We start from the raw sequence: 20,579 nt of genomic DNA, 5'->3' as shown, positions 1-20,579 counted from the left end.
TCTTCATCTCCCATCTTAATACAGCATCCCTACTTAAAGGCATCTCGGACTTAGTCGATTTTTCATAAATTCTAAGAAAAACATATCTTAGGACGCTGGGAGAAGAATGGGATGCTGCATGGAGATGAATCTTGATCTTCTTCATCTCCCATCTCAAAACAGCATCCCTACTTAAAGGCATCTCGGACTTAGTCGATTTTTCATAAATTCTAAGAAATTCATATGTAAGGATGCTGCGAGATGAATGGGATGCTGCATGGAGATGAATCTTGATCTTCTTCATCTCCCATCTTAATACAGCATCCCTACTTAAAGGCATCCCGGACTTAGTCGATTTTTCATAAATTCTAAGAAAAACGTATGTTAGGATGCTGCGAGATGAATGAGATGCTGCATGGAGATGAATCTTGATCTTCGTCATCTCCCATCTTAATACAGCATCCCTACTTAAAGGCATCTCGGACTTAGTCGATTTTTCATAAATTCTAAGAAAAACATATCTTAGGACGCTGGGAGAAGAATGGGATGCTGCATGGAGATGAATCTTGATCTTCTTCATCTCTCATCTCAATACAGCATCCCTACTTAAAGGCATCTCGGACTTAGTCGAATTTTCATAAATTCTAAGAAAAACATATGTTGGGATGCTGGGAGATGAATGGGATGCTGCATGGAGATGAATCTTGATCTACTTCATCTCCCATCTTAATACAGCATCCCTACTTAAAGGCATCTCGGACTTAGTCGATTTTTCATAAATTCTAAGAAATTCATATGTTAGGATGCTGGGAGATGCATGGGATGCTGCATGGAGATGAATCTTGATCTCCTACATCTCCCATCTTAATACAGCATCCCTACTTAAAGGCATCTCGGACTTAGTCGATTTTTCATAAATTCTAAGAAAAACATATGTTAGGATGCTGCGAGATGAATGGGATGCTGCATGGAGATGAATCTTGATCTTCTTCATCTTCCATCTCAATACAGCATTCCGACTTAAGGGCATCTCGGACTTAGTCGATTTTTCATAAATTTTAAGAAAAACATATGTTAGGATGCTGCGAGATGAATGGGATGCTGCATGGAGATAAATCTTGATCTTCTTCATCTCCCATCTTAATACAGCATCCCTACTTAAAGGCATCTCGGACTTAGTCGATTTTTCATAAATTCTAAGAAATTGATATGTTAGGATACTGCGAGATGAATGGGATGCTGCATGGAGATGAATCTTGATCTTCTTCATCTCCCGTCTCAATACAGCATCCCTACTTAAAGGCATCTCTGACTTAGTTGATTTTTCATAAATTCTAAGAAAAACATATGTTAGGATGCTAGGAGATGAATGGGATGCTGCATGGAGATGAATCTTGATCTTCTTCATCTCCCATCTCAGTACAGCATCCCTACTTAAAGTTATCTCGGACTTAGTCGATTTTTCATAAATTCTAAGAAAAACATATGTTAGGATGCTGCGAGATGAATGGGATGCTGCATGGAGATGAATCTTGATCTTCTACATCTCCCATCTCAATACAGCATCCCTACTTAAAGTTATCTCGGACTTAGTCGATTTTTCATAAATTCTAAGAAAAACATACGTTAGGATGCTGCGAGATGAATGAAATGCTGCATGGAGATGAATCTTGATCTTCTTCATCTCCCATCTTAATACAGCATCCCTACTTAAAGGCATCTCGGACTTAGTCGAATTTTCATAAATTCTAAGAAAAACATATGTTAGGATGCTGCGAGATGAATGGGATGCTGCATGGAGATGAATCTTGATCTTCTTCATCTCCCATCTCAGTACAGCATCCCTACTTAAAGTTTTCTCGGACTTAGTCGATTTTTCATAAATTCTAAGAAAAACATATGTTAGGATGCTGCGAGATGATAGGGATGCTGCATGGAGATGAATCTTGATCTTCTACATCTCCCATCTCAGTACAGCATCCCTACTTAAAGTTATCTCGGACTTAGTCGATTTTTCATAAATTCTAAGAAAAACATTTGTTAGGATGCTGCGTGATGATAGGGATGCTGCATGGAGATGAATCTTGATCTTCTACATCTCCCATCTCAGTACAGCATCCCTACTTAAAGTTATCTCGGACATAGTCGATTTTTCATAAATTCTAAGAAAAACATATGTTAGGATGCTGCGAGATGAATGGGATGCTGCATGGAGATGAATCTTGATCTTCTTCATCTCCCATCTCAGTACAGCATCCCTACTTAAAGTTATCTCGGACTTAGTCGATTTTTCATAAATTCTAAGAAAAACATATGTTAGGATGCTGCGAGATGAATGGGATGCTGCATGGAGATGAATATTGATCTCCTACATCTCCCATCTCAATACAGCATCCCTACTTAAAGCCATCTCGGACTTAGTCGATTTTTCATAAATTCTAAGAAAAACATATGTTAGGATGCTGCGAGATGAATGGGATGCTGCATGGAGATAAATCTTGACCTTCTTCATCTCCCATCTCAATACAGCATCCCTACTTAAAGCCATCTCGGACTTAGTCGATTTTTCATAAATTCATAGAAATTGATATGTTAGGATGCTGCGAGATGAATGGGATGCTGCATGGTGATGAATCTTGATCTCTTTCATCTCCCATCTCAATACAGAATCCCTTTTTAAAGGCATCTCGGACTTAGTCGATTTTTCATAAATTCATAGAAATTCATATGTTAGGATGCTGCGAGATGAATGGGATGCTGCATGGAGATGAATCTTGATCTCCTACATCTCCCATCTCAATACAGCATCCCTACTTAAAGCCATCTCGGACTTAGTCGATTTTTCATAAATTCATATAAATTCATATGTTAGGATGCTGCGAGATGAATGGGATGTTGCATGGAGATGAATCTTGATCTCCTACATCTCCCATCTCAATACAGCATCCCTACTTAAAGGCATCTCGGACTTAGTCGATTTTTCATAAATTCTAAGAAATTCATATGTTAGGATGCTGGGAGATGCATGGGATGCTGCATGGAGATGAATCTTGATCTCCTACATCTCCCATCTTAATACAGCATCCCTACTTAAAGGCATCTCGGACTTAGTCGATTTTTCATAAATTCTAAGAAAAACATATGTTAGGATGCTGCGAGATGATAGGGATGCTGCATGGAGATGAATCTTGATCTTCTACATCTCCCATCTCAGTACAGCATCCCTACTTAAAGTTATCTCGGACTTAGTCGATTTTTCATAAATTCTAAGAAAAACATTTGTTAGGATGCTGCGTGATGATAGGGATGCTGCATGGAGATGAATCTTGATCTTCTACATCTCCCATCTCAGTACAGCATCCCTACTTAAAGTTATCTCGGACATAGTCGATTTTTCATAAATTCTAAGAAAAACATATGTTAGGATGCTGCGAGATGAATGGGATGCTGCATGGAGATGAATCTTGATCTTCTTCATCTCCCATCTCAGTACAGCATCCCTACTTAAAGTTATCTCGGACTTAGTCGATTTTTCATAAATTCTAAGAAAAACATATGTTAGGATGCTGCGAGATGAATGGGATGCTGCATGGAGATGAATCTTGATCTTCTACATCTCCCATCTCAATACAGCATCCCTACTTAAAGTTATCTCGGACTTAGTCGATTTTTCATAAATTCTAAGAAAAACATACGTTAGGATGCTGCGAGATGAATGAAATGCTGCATGGAGATGAATCTTGATCTGCTTCATCTCCCATCTTAATACAGCATCCCTACTTAAAGGCATCTCGGACTTAGTCGATTTTTCATAAATTCTAAGAAAAACATATGTTATTATGCTGCGAGATGAATGGGATGCTGCATGGAGATGAATCTTGATCTTCTTCATCTCCCATCTTAATACAGCATCCCTACTTAAAGGCATCTCGGACTTAGTCGATTTTTCATAAATTCTAAGAAATTCATATGTCAGGATGCTGCGAGATGAAAAAGATGCTGCCTGGAGAAAAATCTTGATCTTCTTCATCTCCCATCTGAATACAGCATCCCTAGTTAAAGGCATCTCGGACTTAGTCGATTTTTCATCAATTCTAAGAAAATCATATGTTAGGATGCTGCGAGATGAATGGGATGCTGCATGGAGATGAATCTTGATCTTCTACATCTCCCATCTCAATACAGCATCCCTACTTAAAGTTATCTCGGACTTAGTCGATTTTTCATAAATTCTAAGAAAAACATACGTTAGGATGCTGCGAGATGAATGAAATGCTGCATGGAGATGAATCTTGATCTTCTTCATCTCCCATCTTAATACAGCATCCCTACTTAAAGGCATCTCAGACTTAGTCGAATTTTCATAAATTCTAAGAAAAACATATGTTAGGATGCTGCGAGATGAATGGGATGCTGCATGGAGATGAATCTTGATCTTCTTCATCTCCCATCTCAGTACAGCATCCCTACTTAAAGGCATCTCGGACTTAGTCGAATTTTCATAAATTCTAAGAAAAACATATGTTAGGATGCTGCGAGATGAATGGGATGCTGCATGGAGATGAATCTTGATCGTCTACATCTCCCATCTCAGTACAGCATCCCTACTTAAAGTTATCTCGGACATAGTCGATTTTTCATAAATTCTAAGAAAAACATATGTTAGGATGCTGCGAGATGAATGGGATGCTGCATGGAGATGAATCTTGATCTTCTTCATCTCCCATCTCAGTACAGCATCCCTACTTAAAGTTATCTCGGACTTAGTCGATTTTTCATAAATTCTAAGAAAAACATATGTTAGGATGCTGCGTGATGATAGGGATGCTGCATGGAGATGAATCTTGATCTTCTACATCTCCCATCTCAGTACAGCATCCCTACTTAAAGTTATCTCGGACATAGTCGATTTTTCATAAATTCTAAGAAAAACATATGTTAGGATGCTGCGAGATGAATGGGATGCTGCATGGAGATGAATCTTGATCTTCTTCATCTCCCATCTCAGTACAGCATCCCTACTTAAAGTTATCTCGGACTTAGTCGATTTTTCATAAATTCTAAGAAAAACATATGTTAGGATGCTGCGAGATGAATGGGATGCTGCATGGAGATGAATCTTGATCTTCTACATCTCCCATCTCAATACAGCATCCCTACTTAAAGTTATCTCGGACTTAGTCGATTTTTCATAAATTCTAAGAAAAACATACGTTAGGATGCTGCGAGATGAATGAAATGCTGCATGGAGATGAATCTTGATCTTCTTCATCTCCCATCTTAATACAGCATCCCTACTTAAAGGCATCTCAGACTTAGTCGAATTTTCATAAATTCTAAGAAAAACATATGTTAGGATGCTGCGAGATGAATGGGATGCTGCATGGAGATGAATCTTGATCTTCTTCATCTCCCATCTCAGTACAGCATCCCTACTTAAAGGCATCTCGGACTTAGTCGAATTTTCATAAATTCTAAGAAAAACATATGTTAGGATGCTGCGAGATGAATGGGATGCTGCATGGAGATGAATCTTGATCTTCTTCATCTCCCATCTCAGTACAGCATCCCTACTTAAAGTTATCTCGGACTTAGTCGATTTTTCATAAATTCTAAGAAAAACATATGTTAGGATGCTGCGAGATGAATGGGATGCTGCATGGAGATGAATCTTGATCTTCTACATCTCCCATCTCAATACAGCATCCCTACTTAAAGTTATCTCGGACTTAGTCGATTTTTCATAAATTCTAAGAAAAACATACGTTAGGATGCTGCGAGATGAATGAAATGCTGCATGGAGATGAATCTTGATCTTCTTCATCTCCCATCTTAATACAGCATCCCTACTTAAAGGCATCTCAGACTTAGTCGAATTTTCATAAATTCTAAGAAAAACATATGTTAGGATGCTGCGAGATGAATGGGATGCTGCATGGAGATGAATCTTGATCTTCTTCATCTCCCATCTCAGTACAGCATCCCTACTTAAAGGCATCTCGGACTTAGTCGAATTTTCATAAATTCTAAGAAAAACATATGTTAGGATGCTGCGAGATGAATGGGATGCTGCATGGAGATGAATCTTGATCTTCTTCATCTCCCATCTCAGTACAGCATCCCTACTTAAAGTTATCTCGGACTTAGTCGATTTTTCATAAATTCTAAGAAAAACATATGTTAGGATGCTGCGAGATGATAGGGATGCTGCATGGAGATGAATCTTGATCTTCTACATCTCCCATCTCAGTACAGCATCCCTACTTAAAGTTATCTCGGACTTAGTCGATTTTTCATAAATTCTAAGAAAAACATTTGTTAGGATGCTGCGTGATGATAGGGATGCTGCATGGAGATGAATCTTGATCTTCTACATCTCCCATCTCAGTACAGCATCCCTACTTAAAGTTATCTCGGACATAGTCGATTTTTCATAAATTCTAAGAAAAACATATGTTAGGATGCTGCGAGATGAATGGGATGCTGCATGGAGATGAATCTTGATCTTCTTCATCTCCCATCTCAGTACAGCATCCCTACTTAAAGTTATCTCGGACTTAGTCGATTTTTCATAAATTCTAAGAAAAACATATGTTAGGATGCTGCGAGATGAATGGGATGCTGCATGGAGATGAATCTTGATCTTCTACATCTCCCATCTCAATACAGCATCCCTACTTAAAGTTATCTCGGACTTAGTCGATTTTTCATAAATTCTAAGAAAAACATACGTTAGGATGCTGCGAGATGAATGAAATGCTGCATGGAGAAGAATATTGATCTTCTTCATCTCCCATCTTAATACAGCATCACTACTTAAAGGCATCTCGGACTTAGTCGATTTTTCATAAATTCTAAGAAAAACATATGTTTGGATGCTGGGAGATGAATGGGATGCTGCATGGAGATGAATCTTGATCTCCTACATCTCCCATCTTAATACAGCATCCCTACTTAAAGGCATCTCGGACTTAGTCGATTTTTCATAAATTCTAAGAAAAACATATGTTGGGATGCTGCGAGATGAATGGGATGCTGCATGGAGATGAATCTTGATCTTCTTCATCTCCCATCTTAATACAGCATCCCTACTTAAAGGCATCTCGGACTTAGTCGATTTTTCATAAATTCTAAGAAATTCATATGTCAGGATGCTGCGAGATGAAAAAGATGCTGCCTGGAGAAAAATCTTGATCTTCTTCATCTCCCATCTGAATACAGCATCCCTAGTTAAAGGCATCTCGGACTTAGTCGATTTTTCATCAATTCTAAGAAAATCATATGTTAGGATGCTGCGAGATGAATGGGATGCTGCATGGAGATGAATCTTGATCTCCTACATCTCCCATCTCAATACAGCATCCCTACTTAAAGGCATCTCGGACTTAGTCGATTTTTCATAAATTCTAAGAAATTCATATGTTAGGATGCTGGGAGATGCATGGGATGCTGCATGGTGATGAATCTTGATCTCCTACATCTCCCATCTCAATACAGCATCCCTACTTAAAGCCATCTCGGACTTAGTCGATTTTTCATAAATTCTAAGAAAAACATATGTTAGGATGCTGCGAGATGAATGGGATGCTGCATGGAGATGAATATTGATCTCCTACATCTCCCATCTCAATACAGCATCCCTACTTAAAGCCATCTCGGACTTAGTCGATTTTTCATAAATTCTAAGAAAAACATATGTTAGGATGCTGCGAGATGAATGGGATGCTGCATGGAGATAAATCTTGATCTTCTTCATCTCCCATCTCAATACAGCATCCCTACTTAAAGCCATCTCGGACTTAGTCGATTTTTCATAAATTCATAGAAATTGATATGTTAGGATGCTGCGAGATGAATGGGATGCTGCATGGTGATGAATCTTGATCTCTTTCATCTCCCATCTCAATACAGAATCCCTTTTTAAAGGCATCTCGGACTTAGTCGATTTTTCATAAATTCATAGAAATTCATATGTTAGGATGCTGCGAGATGAATGGGATGCTGCATGGAGATGAATCTTGATCTCCTACATCTCCCATCTCAATACAGCATCCCTACTTAAAGCCATCTCGGACTTAGTCGATTTTTCATAAATTCATATAAATTCATATGTTAGGATGCTGCGAGATGAATGGGATGTTGCATGGAGATGAATCTTGATCTCCTACATCTCCCATCTCAATACAGCATCCCTACTTAAAGGCATCTCGGACTTAGTCGATTTTTCATAAATTCTAAGAAATTCATATGTTAGGATGCTGGGAGATGCATGGGATGCTGCATGGAGATGAATCTTGATCTTCTTCATCTCCCGTCTCAATACAGCTTCCTTACTTAAAGGCATCTCGGACTTAGTCGATTTTTCATAAATTCTAAGAAATTCATATGTTAGGATGCTGGGAGATGCATGGGATGCTGCATGGAGATGAATCTTGATCTCCTACATCTCATATCTCAATACAGCATCCCTACTTAAAGCCATCTCGGACTTAGTCGATTTTTCATAAATTCTAAGAAATTCATATGTTAGGATGCTGCGAGATGAATGGGATGTTGCATGGAGATGAATCTCGATCTCCTACATCTCCCATCTCAATACAGCATCCCTACTTAAAGGCATCTCGGACTTAGTCGATTTTTCATAAATTCTAAGAAATTCATATGTTAGGATACTGGGAGATGCATGGGATGCTGCATGGAGATGAATCTTGATCTCCTACATCTCCCATCTCAATACAGCATCCCTACTTAAAGCCATCTCGGACTTAGTCGATTTTTCATAAATTCTAAGAAAAACATATGTTAGGATGCTGCGAGATGAATGGGATGATGCATGGAGATGAATATTGATTTTCTTCATCTCCCATCTTAATACAGCATCCCTACCTAAAGGCATCTCGGACTTAGTCGATTTTTCATAAATTCTAAGAAAAACATATGTTAGGATGCTGCGAGATGAATGGGATGCTGCATGGAGATGAATATTGATCTCCTACATCTCCCATCTCAATACAGCATCCCTACTTAAAGCCATCTCGGACTTAGTCGATTTTTCATAAATTCTAAGAAAAACATATGTTAGGATGCTGGGAGATGCATGGGATGCTGCATGGAGATGAATCTTGATCTCCTTCATCTCCCATCTCAATACAGCATCCCTACTTAAAGCCATCTCGGACTTAGTCGATTTTTCATAAATTCTAAGAAATTCATATGTTAGGATGCTGGGAGATGCATGGGATGCTGCATGGAGATGAATCTTGATCTCCTACATCTCCCATCTCAATACAGCATCCCTACTTAAAGGCATCTCGGACTTAGTCGATTTTTCATAAATTCTAAGAAAAACATATGTTAGGATGCTGGGAGATGAATGGGATGCTGCATGGAGATGAATCTTGATCTTCTTTATCTCCCATCTTAATACAGCATCCCTACTTAGAGGCATCTTGGACTTAGTCGATTTTTCATAAATTCTAAGAAATTCATATGTTAGGATGCTGGGAGATGAATGGGATGCTGCACGGAGATTTATCTTGATATTTTTCATCTTCCACCTGAATACAGCATCCCTACTTAAAGGCATCCCGGACTTACTCGATTTTCCATAAATTCTAAGAAAAACATATGTTGGGATGCTGCGAGATGAATGGGATGCTGCATGGAGATGAATCTTGATCTTCTTCATCTCCCATCTTAATACAGCATCCCTACTTAAAGGCATCTCGGACTTAGTCGATTTTTCATAAATTCTAAGAAATTCATATGTCAGGATGCTGCGAGATGAAAAAGATGCTGCCTGGAGAAAAATCTTGATCTTCTTCATCTCCCATCTGAATACAGCATCCCTAGTTAAAGGCATCTCGGACTTAGTCGATTTTTCATCAATTCTAAGAAAATCATATGTTAGGATGCTGCGAGATGAATGGGATGTTGCATGGAGATGAATCTCGATCTCCTACATCTCCCATCTCAATACAGCATCCCTACTTAAAGGCATCTCGGACTTAGTCGATTTTTCATAAATTCTAAGAAATTCATATGTTAGGATGCTGGGAGATGCATGGGATGCTGCATGGAGATGAATCTTGATCTCCTACATCTCATATCTCAATACAGCATCCCTACTTAAAGCCATCTCGGACTTAGTCGATTTTTCATAAATTCTAAGAAATTCATATGTTAGGATGCTGCGAGATGAATGGGATGTTGCATGGAGATGAATCTCGATCTCCTACATCTCCCATCTCAATACAGCATCCCTACTTAAAGCCATCTCGGACTTAGTCGATTTTTCATAAATTCATAGAAATTCATATGTTAGGATGCTGCGAGATGAATGGGATGCTGCATGGAGATGAATCTTGATCTCCTTTATCTCCCATCTCAATACAGCATCCCTACTTAAAGGCATCTCGGACTTAGTCGATTTTTCATAAATTCTAAGAAAAACATATGTTAGGATGCTGCGAGATGAATGGGATGCTGCATGGAGATAAATCTTGATCTTCGTCATCTCCCTTCTCAATACAGCATCCCTACTTAAAGGCATCTCGGACTTAGTCGATTTTTCATAAATTCTAAGAAAAACATATGTTAGGATGCTGCGAGATTAATGGGATGCTGCATGGAGATGAATCTTGATCTCCTACATCTCCCATCTCAATACAGCATCCCTACTTAAAGGCATCTCGGACTTAGTCGATTTTTCATAAATTCTAAGAAATTCATATGTTAGGATGCTGGGAGATGAATAAGATGCTGCATGGAGATGAATCTTGATCTCCTACATCTCCCATCTCAATACAGCATCCCTACTTAAAGCCATCTCGGACTTAGTCGATTTTTCATAAATTCTAAGAAAAACATATGTTAGGATGCTGCGAGATGAATGGGATGCTGCATGGAGATGAATATTGATCTCCTACATCTCCCATCTCAATACAGCATCCCTACTTAAAGCCATCTCGGACTTAGTCGATTTTTCATAAATTCTAAGAAAAACATATGTTAGGATGCTGCGAGATGAATGGGATGCTGCATGGAGATAAATCTTGATCTTCTTCATCTCCCATCTCAATACAGCATCCCTACTTAAAGCCATCTCGGACTTAGTCGATTTTTCATAAATTCATAGAAATTGATATGTTAGGATGCTGCGAGATGAACGGGATGCTGCATGGTGATGAATCTTGATCTCTTTCATCTCCCATCTCAATACAGAATCCCTTTTTAAAGGCATCTCGGACTTAGTCGATTTTTCATAAATTCATAGAAATTCATATGTTAGGATGCTGCGAGATGAATGGGATGCTGCATGGAGATGAATCTTGATCTCCTACATCTCCCATCTCAATACAGCATCCCTACTTAAAGCCATCTCGGACTTAGTCGATTTTTCATAAATTCATATAAATTCATATGTTAGGATGCTGCGAGATGAATGGGATGTTGCATGGAGATGAATCTTGATCTCCTACATCTCCCATCTCAATACAGCATCCCTACTTAAAGGCATCTCGGACTGAGTCGATTTTTCATAAATTCATAGAAATTGATATGTTAGGATGCTGCGAGATGAACGGGATGCTGCATGGTGATGAATCTTGATCTCTTTCATCTCCCATCTCAATACAGAATCCCTTTTTAAAGGCATCTCGGACTTAGTCGATTTTTCATAAATTCTAAGAAAAACATATGTTAGGATGCTGGGAGATGAATGGGATGCTGCATGGAGATGAATATTGATCTCCTACATCTCCCATCTCAATACAGCATCCCTACTTAAAGCCATCTCGGACTTAGTCGATTTTTCATAAATTCTAAGAAATTCATATGTTAGGATGCTGGGAGATGCATGGGATGCTGCATGGAGATGAATCTTGATCTTCTTCATCTCCCGTCTCAATACAGCTTCCTTACTTAAAGGCATCTCGGACTTAGTCGATTTTTCATAAATTCTAAGAAATTCATATGTTAGGATGCTGGGAGATGCATGGGATGCTGCATGGAGATGAATCTTGATCTCCTACATCTCATATCTCAATACAGCATCCCTACTTAAAGCCATCTCGGACTTAGTCGATTTTTCATAAATTCTAAGAAATTCATATGTTAGGATGCTGCGAGATGAATGGGATGTTGCATGGAGATGAATCTTGATCTCCTACATCTCCCATCTCAATACAGCATCCCTACTTAAAGGCATCTCGGACTTAGTCGATTTTTCATAAATTCTAAGAAATTCATATGTTAGGATGCTGGGAGATGCATGGGATGCTGCATGGAGATGAATCTTGATCTCCTTCATCTCCCATCTTAATACAGCATCCCTACTTAAAGCCATCTCGAACTTAGTCGATTTTTCATAAATTCATAGAAATTCATATGTTAGGATGCTGCGAGATGAATGGGATGCTGCATGGAGATGAATCTTGATCTTCTTCATCTCCCATCTTAATACAGCATCCCTACTTAAAGGCATCTCGGACTGAGTCGATTTTTCATAAATTCATAGAAATTCATATGTTAGGATGTTGCGCGATGAATTCGATGCTGCATGGAGATGAATCTTGATCTCCTACATCTCCCATCTCAATACAGCATCCCTACTTAAAGGCATCTCGGACTTAGTCGATTTTTCATAAATTCTAAGAAAAACATATGTTAGGATGCTGGGAGATGAATGGGATGCTGCATTGAGATGAATCTTGATCTTCTTCATCTCCCATCTTAATACAGCATCCCTACTTAAAGGCATCTCGGACTTAGTCGATTTTTCATAAATTCTAAGATATTCACATGTTAGGATGCTGCGAGATGAATGGGATGCTGCATGGCGATGAATCTTGATCTTCTTCATCTCCCATCTTAATACAGCATCCCTACTGTAAGGCATCTCGGACTTAGTCGATTTTTTATAAATTCTAAGAAAAACATATGTTAGGATGCTGCGAGATGAATGGGATGCTGCATGGAGATGAATCTTGATCTCCAACATCTCCCATCTCAATACAGCATCCCTATTTAAAGGCATCTCGGACTTAGTCGATTTTTCATAAATTCTAAGAAAAACATATGTTAGGATGCTGCGAGATGAATGGGATGCTGCATGGAGATGAATCTTGATCTCCTACATCTCCCATCTCAATACAGCATCCCTACTTAAAGGCATCTCGGACTTAGTCGATTTTTCATAAATTCTAAGAAAAACATATGTTAGGATGCTGCGAGATGAATGGGATGCTGCATGGAGATGAATCTTGATCTTCTTCATCTCCCATCTTAATACAGCATCCCTACTTAAAGGCATCTCGGACTTAGTCGATTTTTCATAAATTCTAAGAAATTCATATGTTAGGATGCTGGGAGATGAATGGGATGCTGCATGGAGATGAATTTTGATCTCCTACATCTCCCATCTCAATACAGCCATCCCTACTTAAAGGCATCTCGGACTTAGTCGATTTTTCATAAATTCTAAGAAAAACATATGTTAGGATGCTGCGAGATAAATGGGATGCTGCATGGAGATGAATCTTGATCTTCTTCATCTCCAATCTTAATACAGCATCCCTTCTTAAAGGCATCTCGGACTAAGTCGATTTTTCATAAATTCTAAGAAAAACATATGTTAAGATGCTGGGAGATGAATGGGATGCTGCATGGAGATGAATCTTGATCTCCTACATCTCCCATCTTAATACAGCATCCCTACTTAAAGGCTTCTCGGACTAAGTCGATTTTTCATAAATTCTAAGAAAAACATATGTTAGGATTCTGCGAGATCAATAGGATGCTGCATTAAGATGAATCTTGATCTTCTCCATCTCCCATCTCAATACAGCATCCCTACTTAAAGGCATCTCGGACTAACTCGATTTTTCATAAATTCATAGAAATTCATATGTTAGGATGCTGCGAGATGAATGGGATGCTGCATGGAGATGAATCTTGATCTTCTTGATCTCCCATCTCAATACAGCATCCCTGCTTAAAGGCATCTCGGACTTAGTCGATTTTTCATAAATTCTAAGAAATTCATATGTTAGGATGCTGCGAGATTAATGGGATGCTGCATGGAGATGAATCTTGATCTTTTTCATCTCCCATCTTAATACAGCATCCATTCTTAAAGGCATCTCGGACTTAGTCGATTTTTAATAAATTCTAAGAAAAACATATGTTAGGATGCTGCGAGTTGAATTGGATGCTGCATGGAGATGAATCTTGATCTTCTTCATCTCCCGTATTAATACAGCATCCCTACTTAAAGGCATCTCGGACTTAGTCGATTTTTCATAAATTCTAAGAAAAACATATGTTAGGATGCTGCGAGATGAATGAGATGCTGCATGGAGATGAATCTTGATCTTCTTCATCTCCCATCTCAATACAGCATCCCTACTTAAAGGCATCTCGGACTTAGTCGATTTTTCATAAATTCTAAGAAAAACATATGTTACGATGTTGGGAGATGAATGGGATGCTGCATGGAGATGAACCTTGATCTTCTTCATCTCCCATCTCAATACAGCATCCCTACTTAAAGCCATCTCGGACTTAGTCGATTTTTCATAAATTCTTAGAAAAACATATGTTAGGATGCTGCGAGATGATAAAGATGCTGCATGGAGTTGAATCTTGATCTTCTTCATCTCCCATCTCAATTCAGCATCCCTACTTAAAGGCATCTCGGACTTAGTAGATATTTCATCAATTCTAGGAAAAACATATGTTAGGATGCTGCGAGATGAATGGGATGCTGCATGGAGATGAATCTTGATCTTCTTCATCTCCCGTATTAATACAGCATCCCTACTTAAAGGCATCTCGGACTTAGTCGATTTTTCATAAATTCTAAGAAAAACATATGTTTGGATGCTGCGAGATGAATGGGATGCTGCATGGAGATGAATCTTGATCTTCTTCATCTCCCATCTTAATACAGCATCCCTCCTTAAAGGCATCTCGGACTTAGAAGATTTTTCATAAGTTCTAAGAAAAACATATGTTAGGATGCTGCGAGATGAATGGGATGCTGCATGGAGATGAATCTTGATCTTCTTCATCTCCCGTATTAATACAGCATCCCTACTTAAAGGCATCTCGGACTTAGTCGATTTTTCATAAATTCTTAGAAATTCATATGTTCGGATGCAGGGAGATGAATAGGATGCTGCATGGAGATGAATCTTGATCTTTTTCATCTCCCATCTTAATACAGCATCCCTACTTAAAGGCATCTTGGACTTAGTCGATTTTTCATAAATTCTAAGAAAAACATATGTTAGGATGCTGCGAGATGAATGGGATGCTGCATGGAGATGAATCTTGATCTTCTTCATCTCCAGTCTTAATACAGCATCCCTGCTTAAAGGGATCTCGGACTTAGTCGATTTTTCATAAGTTCTAAGAAAATCATATGTAAGGATGCTGCGAGATGAATGGGATGCTGCATGGAGATGAATCTTGATCTCCTGCATCTCCAGTCTTAATACAGCATCCCTGCTTAAAGGCATCTCGGACTTAGTTGATTTTTCATAAATTCTAAGAAAAACATATGTTAGGATGCTGCGAGATGAATGGGATGCTGCATGGAGATGAATCTTGATCTTCTTCATCTCCCATCTTAATACAGCATCCCTACTTAAAGGCAGCTCGGACTTAGTCGATTTTTCATAAATTCTAAGAAAATCATATGTTATGATGCTGCGAGATGAATGGGATGCTGCATGGAGATGAATCTTGATCTCCTGCATCTCCCGTCTTAATACAGCATCCCTGCTTAAAGGCATCTCGGACTTAGTCGATTTTTCATAAGTTCTAAGAAAATCATATGATAGGATGCTGCGAGATGAATGGGATGCTGCATAGAGATGAATCTTGATCTTCTACATCTCCCATCTTAATACAGCATCCCTACTTAAAGGCATCTCGGACTTAGTCGATTTTTCATAAATTCTAAGAAAAACATATGTAAGGATGCTGCGAGATGAAAGGGATGCTGCATGGAGATGAATCTTGATCTTCTGCATCTCCCATCTTGATACAGCATCCCTACTTAAAGGCATCTCGGACTTAGTCGATTTTTCATAAATTCTAAGAAATTCATATGTTAGGATGCTGCGAGATGAATGGGATGCTGCATGGAGATGAATCTTGATCTTCTTCATCTCCCATCTTAATACAGCATCCCTACTTAAAGGCATCTTGGACTTAGTCGATTTTTCATATATTCATAGAAATTCATATGTTAGGATGCTGCGAGATGAATGGGATGCTGCATGGAGATAAATCTTGATCTTCTTCATCTTCCATCTTAATACAGCATCCCTACTTAAAGGCATCTTGGACTTAGTCGATTTTTCATAAATTCTAAGAAAAACATATGTTAGGATGCTGCGAGATGAATATGATGCTGCATGGAGATAAATCTTGATCTTCTTCATCTCCCATCTTAATACAGCATCCCTACTTAAAGGCATCTTGGACTTAGTCGATTTTTCATATATTCATAGAAATTCATATGTTAGGATGCTGCGAGATGAATGGGATGCTGCATGGAGATGAATCTTGATCTTCTTCATCTCCCATCTTAATACAGCATCCCTACTTAAAGGCATCTTGGACTTAGTCGATTTTTCATATATTCATAGAAATTCATATGTTAGGATGCTGCGAGATGAAAGGGATGCTGCATGGAGATGAATCTTGATCTTCTTCATCTCCCATCTTGATACAGCATCCCTACTTAAAGGCATCTCGGACTTAGTCGATTTTTCATAAATTCTAAGAAATTCATATGTTAGGATGCTGCGAGATGAATGGGATGCTGCATGGAGATGAATCTTGATCTTCTTCATCTCCCATCTTAATACAGCATCCCTACTTAAAGACATCTCGGACTTAGTCGATTTTTCATAAATTCTAAGAAATTCATATGTTAGGATGCTGCGAGATGAATGGGATGCTGCATGGAGATGAATCTTGATCTCCAACATCTCCCATCTCAATACAGCATCCCTATTTAAAGGCATCTCGGACTTAGTCGATTTTTCATAAATTCTAAGAAAAACATATGTTAGGATGCTGCGAGATGAATGGGATGCTGCATGGAGATAAATCTTGATCTTCTTCATCTTCCATCTTAATACAGCATCCCTACTTAAAGGCATCTTGGACTTAGTCGATTTTTCATAAATTCTAAGAAAAACATATGTTAGGATGCTGCGAGATGAATATGATGCTGCATGGAGATGAATCTTGATCTTCTTTATCTCCCATCTCAATACAGCATCCCTACTTAAAGGCATCTCGGACTTAGTCGATTTTTCAAAAATTCTAAGAAAAACATATGTTAGGATGCTGCGAGATGCATGGGATGCTGCATGGAGATGAATCTTGATCTTCATCATCTCCCATCTTAATACAGCATCGCTACTTGAAGGCATCTCGGACTTAGTCGATTTTTCATAAATTCTAAGAAATTCATATGTTAGAATGCTAGGAGATGAATGGGATGCTGCATGGAGATGAATCTTGATCTTCTTCATCTCCCATCTCAATTCAGCATCCCTACTTAAAGGCATCTCGGACTTAGTCGATTTTTCATAAATTCTAAGAAAAACATATGTTAGGATGTTGCGAGATGAATGGGATGCTGCATGGAGATGAATCATGATCTTCTTCATCTCCCATTTTAATACAGCATCCCTACTTAAATGCATCTCGGACTTAGTCGATTTTTCATAAATTCTAAGAAATTCATATGTTAGGATGCTGGGAGATGAATGGGATGCTGCATGGAGATGAATCTTGATCTTCTTCATCTCCCGTATTAAAACAGCATCCCTACTTAAAGGCATCTCAGACTTAGTCGATTTTTCATAAATTCTAAGAAAAACATATGTTAGGATGCTGGGAGACGAATGGGATGCTGCATGGAGATGAATCTTGATCTTCTTCATCTCTAAGAAAAACATATGTTAGGATGCTGCGAGATGAATGGGATGCTGCATGGAGATGAATCTTGATCTTCTTCATCTCCGATCTCAATACAGCATCCCTACTTAAAGGCACCTCGGACTTAGTCGATTTTTCATAAATTCTAAGAAATTCATATGTTAGGATGCTGCGAGATGAATGGGATGCTGCATGGAGATGAATCTTGATCTCCTACATCTCCCATCTCAATTCAGCATCCCTACTTAAAGACATCTCGGACTTAGTCGATTTTTCATAAATTCTAAGAAATTCATATGTTAGGATGCTGCAAGATGAATTGGATGCTGCATGGAGATGAATCTTGATCTTCTTCATCTCCCATCTTAATACAGCATCCCTACTTGAAGGCATCTCGGACTTAGTCGATTTTTCATAAATTCTAAGAAATTCATATGTTAGGATGCTGGGAGATGCATGGGATGCTGCATGGAGATGAATCTTGATCTCCTACATCTCCCATCTCAATACAGCATCCCTACTTAAAGGCATCTCGGACTTAGTCGATTTTTCATAAATTCTAAGAAAAACATATGTTAGGATGCTGCGAGATGAATGGGATGCTGCATGGAGATGAATCTTGATCTCCTACATCTCCCATCTCAATTCAGCATCCCTACTTAAAGGCATCTCGGACTTAGTCGATTTTTCATAAATTTTAAAAAATTCATATGTTAGGATGCTGGGAGATGAATGGGATGCTGCATGGAGATGAATCTTGATCTTCTGCATCTCCCATCTTAATACAGCATCCCTACTTAAAGGCATCTCGGACTTAGTCGATTTTTCATAAATTCTAAGAAAAACATATGTAAGGATGATGCGAGATGAATGGGATGCTGCATGGAGATGAATCTTGATCTTCTTCATCTCCCATCTCAATACAGCATCCCTACTTAAAGGCATCTCGGACTTAGTCGATTTTTCATAAATTCTAAGAAAAACATATGTAAGGATGATGCGAGATGAATGGGATGCTGCATGGAGATGAATCTTGATCTTCTTCATCTCCCATCTCAATACAGCATCCCTACTTAAAGGCATCTCGGACTTAGTCGATTTTTCATAAATTCTAAGAAAAACATATGTTAGGATGCTGGGAGATGAATGGGATGCTGCATGGAGATGAATCTTGATCTTCTTCATCTCCCATCTCAATTCAGCATCCCTACTTAAAGGCATCTCGGACTTAGTCGATTTTTCATAAATTTTAAAAAATTCATATGTTAGGATGCTGGGAGATGAATGGGATGCTGCATGGAGATGAATCTTGATCTTCTGCATCTCCCATCTTAATACAGCATCCCTACTTAAAGGCATCTCGGACTTAGTCGATTTTTCATAAATTCTAAGAAAAACATATGTAAGGATGATGCGAGATGAATGGGATGCTGCATGGAGATGAATCTTGATCTTCTTCATCTCCCATCTCAATACAGCATCCCTACTTAAAGGCATCTCGGACTTAGTCGATTTTTCATAAATTCTAAGAAAAACATATGTTAGGATGCTGGGAGATGAATGGGATGCTGCATGGAGATGAATCTTGATCTTCTTCATCTCCCATCTTAATACAGCATCCCTACTTAAAGGCATCTCGGACTTAGTCGATTTTCCATAAATTCTGAGAAAAACATATGTTAGGATGCTGCGAGATGAATGGGATGCTGCATGGAGATGAATCTTGATCTTCTTCATCTCCCATCTTAATACAGCATCCCTACTTAAAGGCATCTCGGACTTAGTCGATTTTCCATAAATTCTAAGAAAAACATATGTTAGGATGCTGCGAGATGAATGGGATACAGCATGGAGATGAATCTTGATCTCCTACATCTCCCATCTCAATACAGCATCCCTACTTAAAGCCATCTCGGACTAAGTCGATTTTTCATAAATTCTAAGAAATTCATATGTTAGGATTCTGGGAGATGAATGGGATGCTGCATGGAGATGAATCTTGATCTCCTGCATCTCCCATCTCAATACAGCATCCCTACTTAAAGCCATCTCGGACTTAGTCGATTTTTCATAAATTCTAAGAAATTCATATGTTCGGATGCTGGGAGATGCATGGGATGCTGCATGGAGATGAATCTTGATCTCCTACATCTCCCATCTCAATACAGCATCCCTACTTAAAGGCATCTCGGACTTAGTCGATTTTTCATAAATTCTAAGAAAAACATATGTAAGGATGATGCGAGATGAATGGGATGCTGCATGGAGATGAATCTTGATCTTCTTCATCTCCCATCTTAATACAGCATCCCTACTTAAAGGCATCTCGGACTTAGTCGATTTTCCATAAATTCTGAGAAAAACATATGTTAGGATGCTGCGAGATGAATGGGATGCTGCATGGAGATGAATCTTGATCTTCTTCATCTCCCATCTCAATACAGCATCCCTACTTAAAGGCATCTCGGACTTAGTCGATTTTCCATAAATTCTAAGAAAAACATATGTTAGGATGCTGCGAGATGAATGGGATACAGCATGGAGATGAATCTTGATCTCCTACATCTCCCATCTCAATACAGCATCCCTACTTAAAGCCATCTCGGACTAAGTCGATTTTTCATAAATTCTAAGAA

The sequence above is a fragment of the Anopheles coustani genome (assembly GCF_943734705.1).
Source record: "Anopheles coustani chromosome X unlocalized genomic scaffold, idAnoCousDA_361_x.2 X_unloc_35, whole genome shotgun sequence".
Classification (NCBI taxonomy): domain Eukaryota; kingdom Metazoa; phylum Arthropoda; class Insecta; order Diptera; family Culicidae; genus Anopheles; species Anopheles coustani.
The sequence above is the reverse complement of the archived record's forward strand: the minus strand, read 5'-3'. Positions refer to the sequence as shown.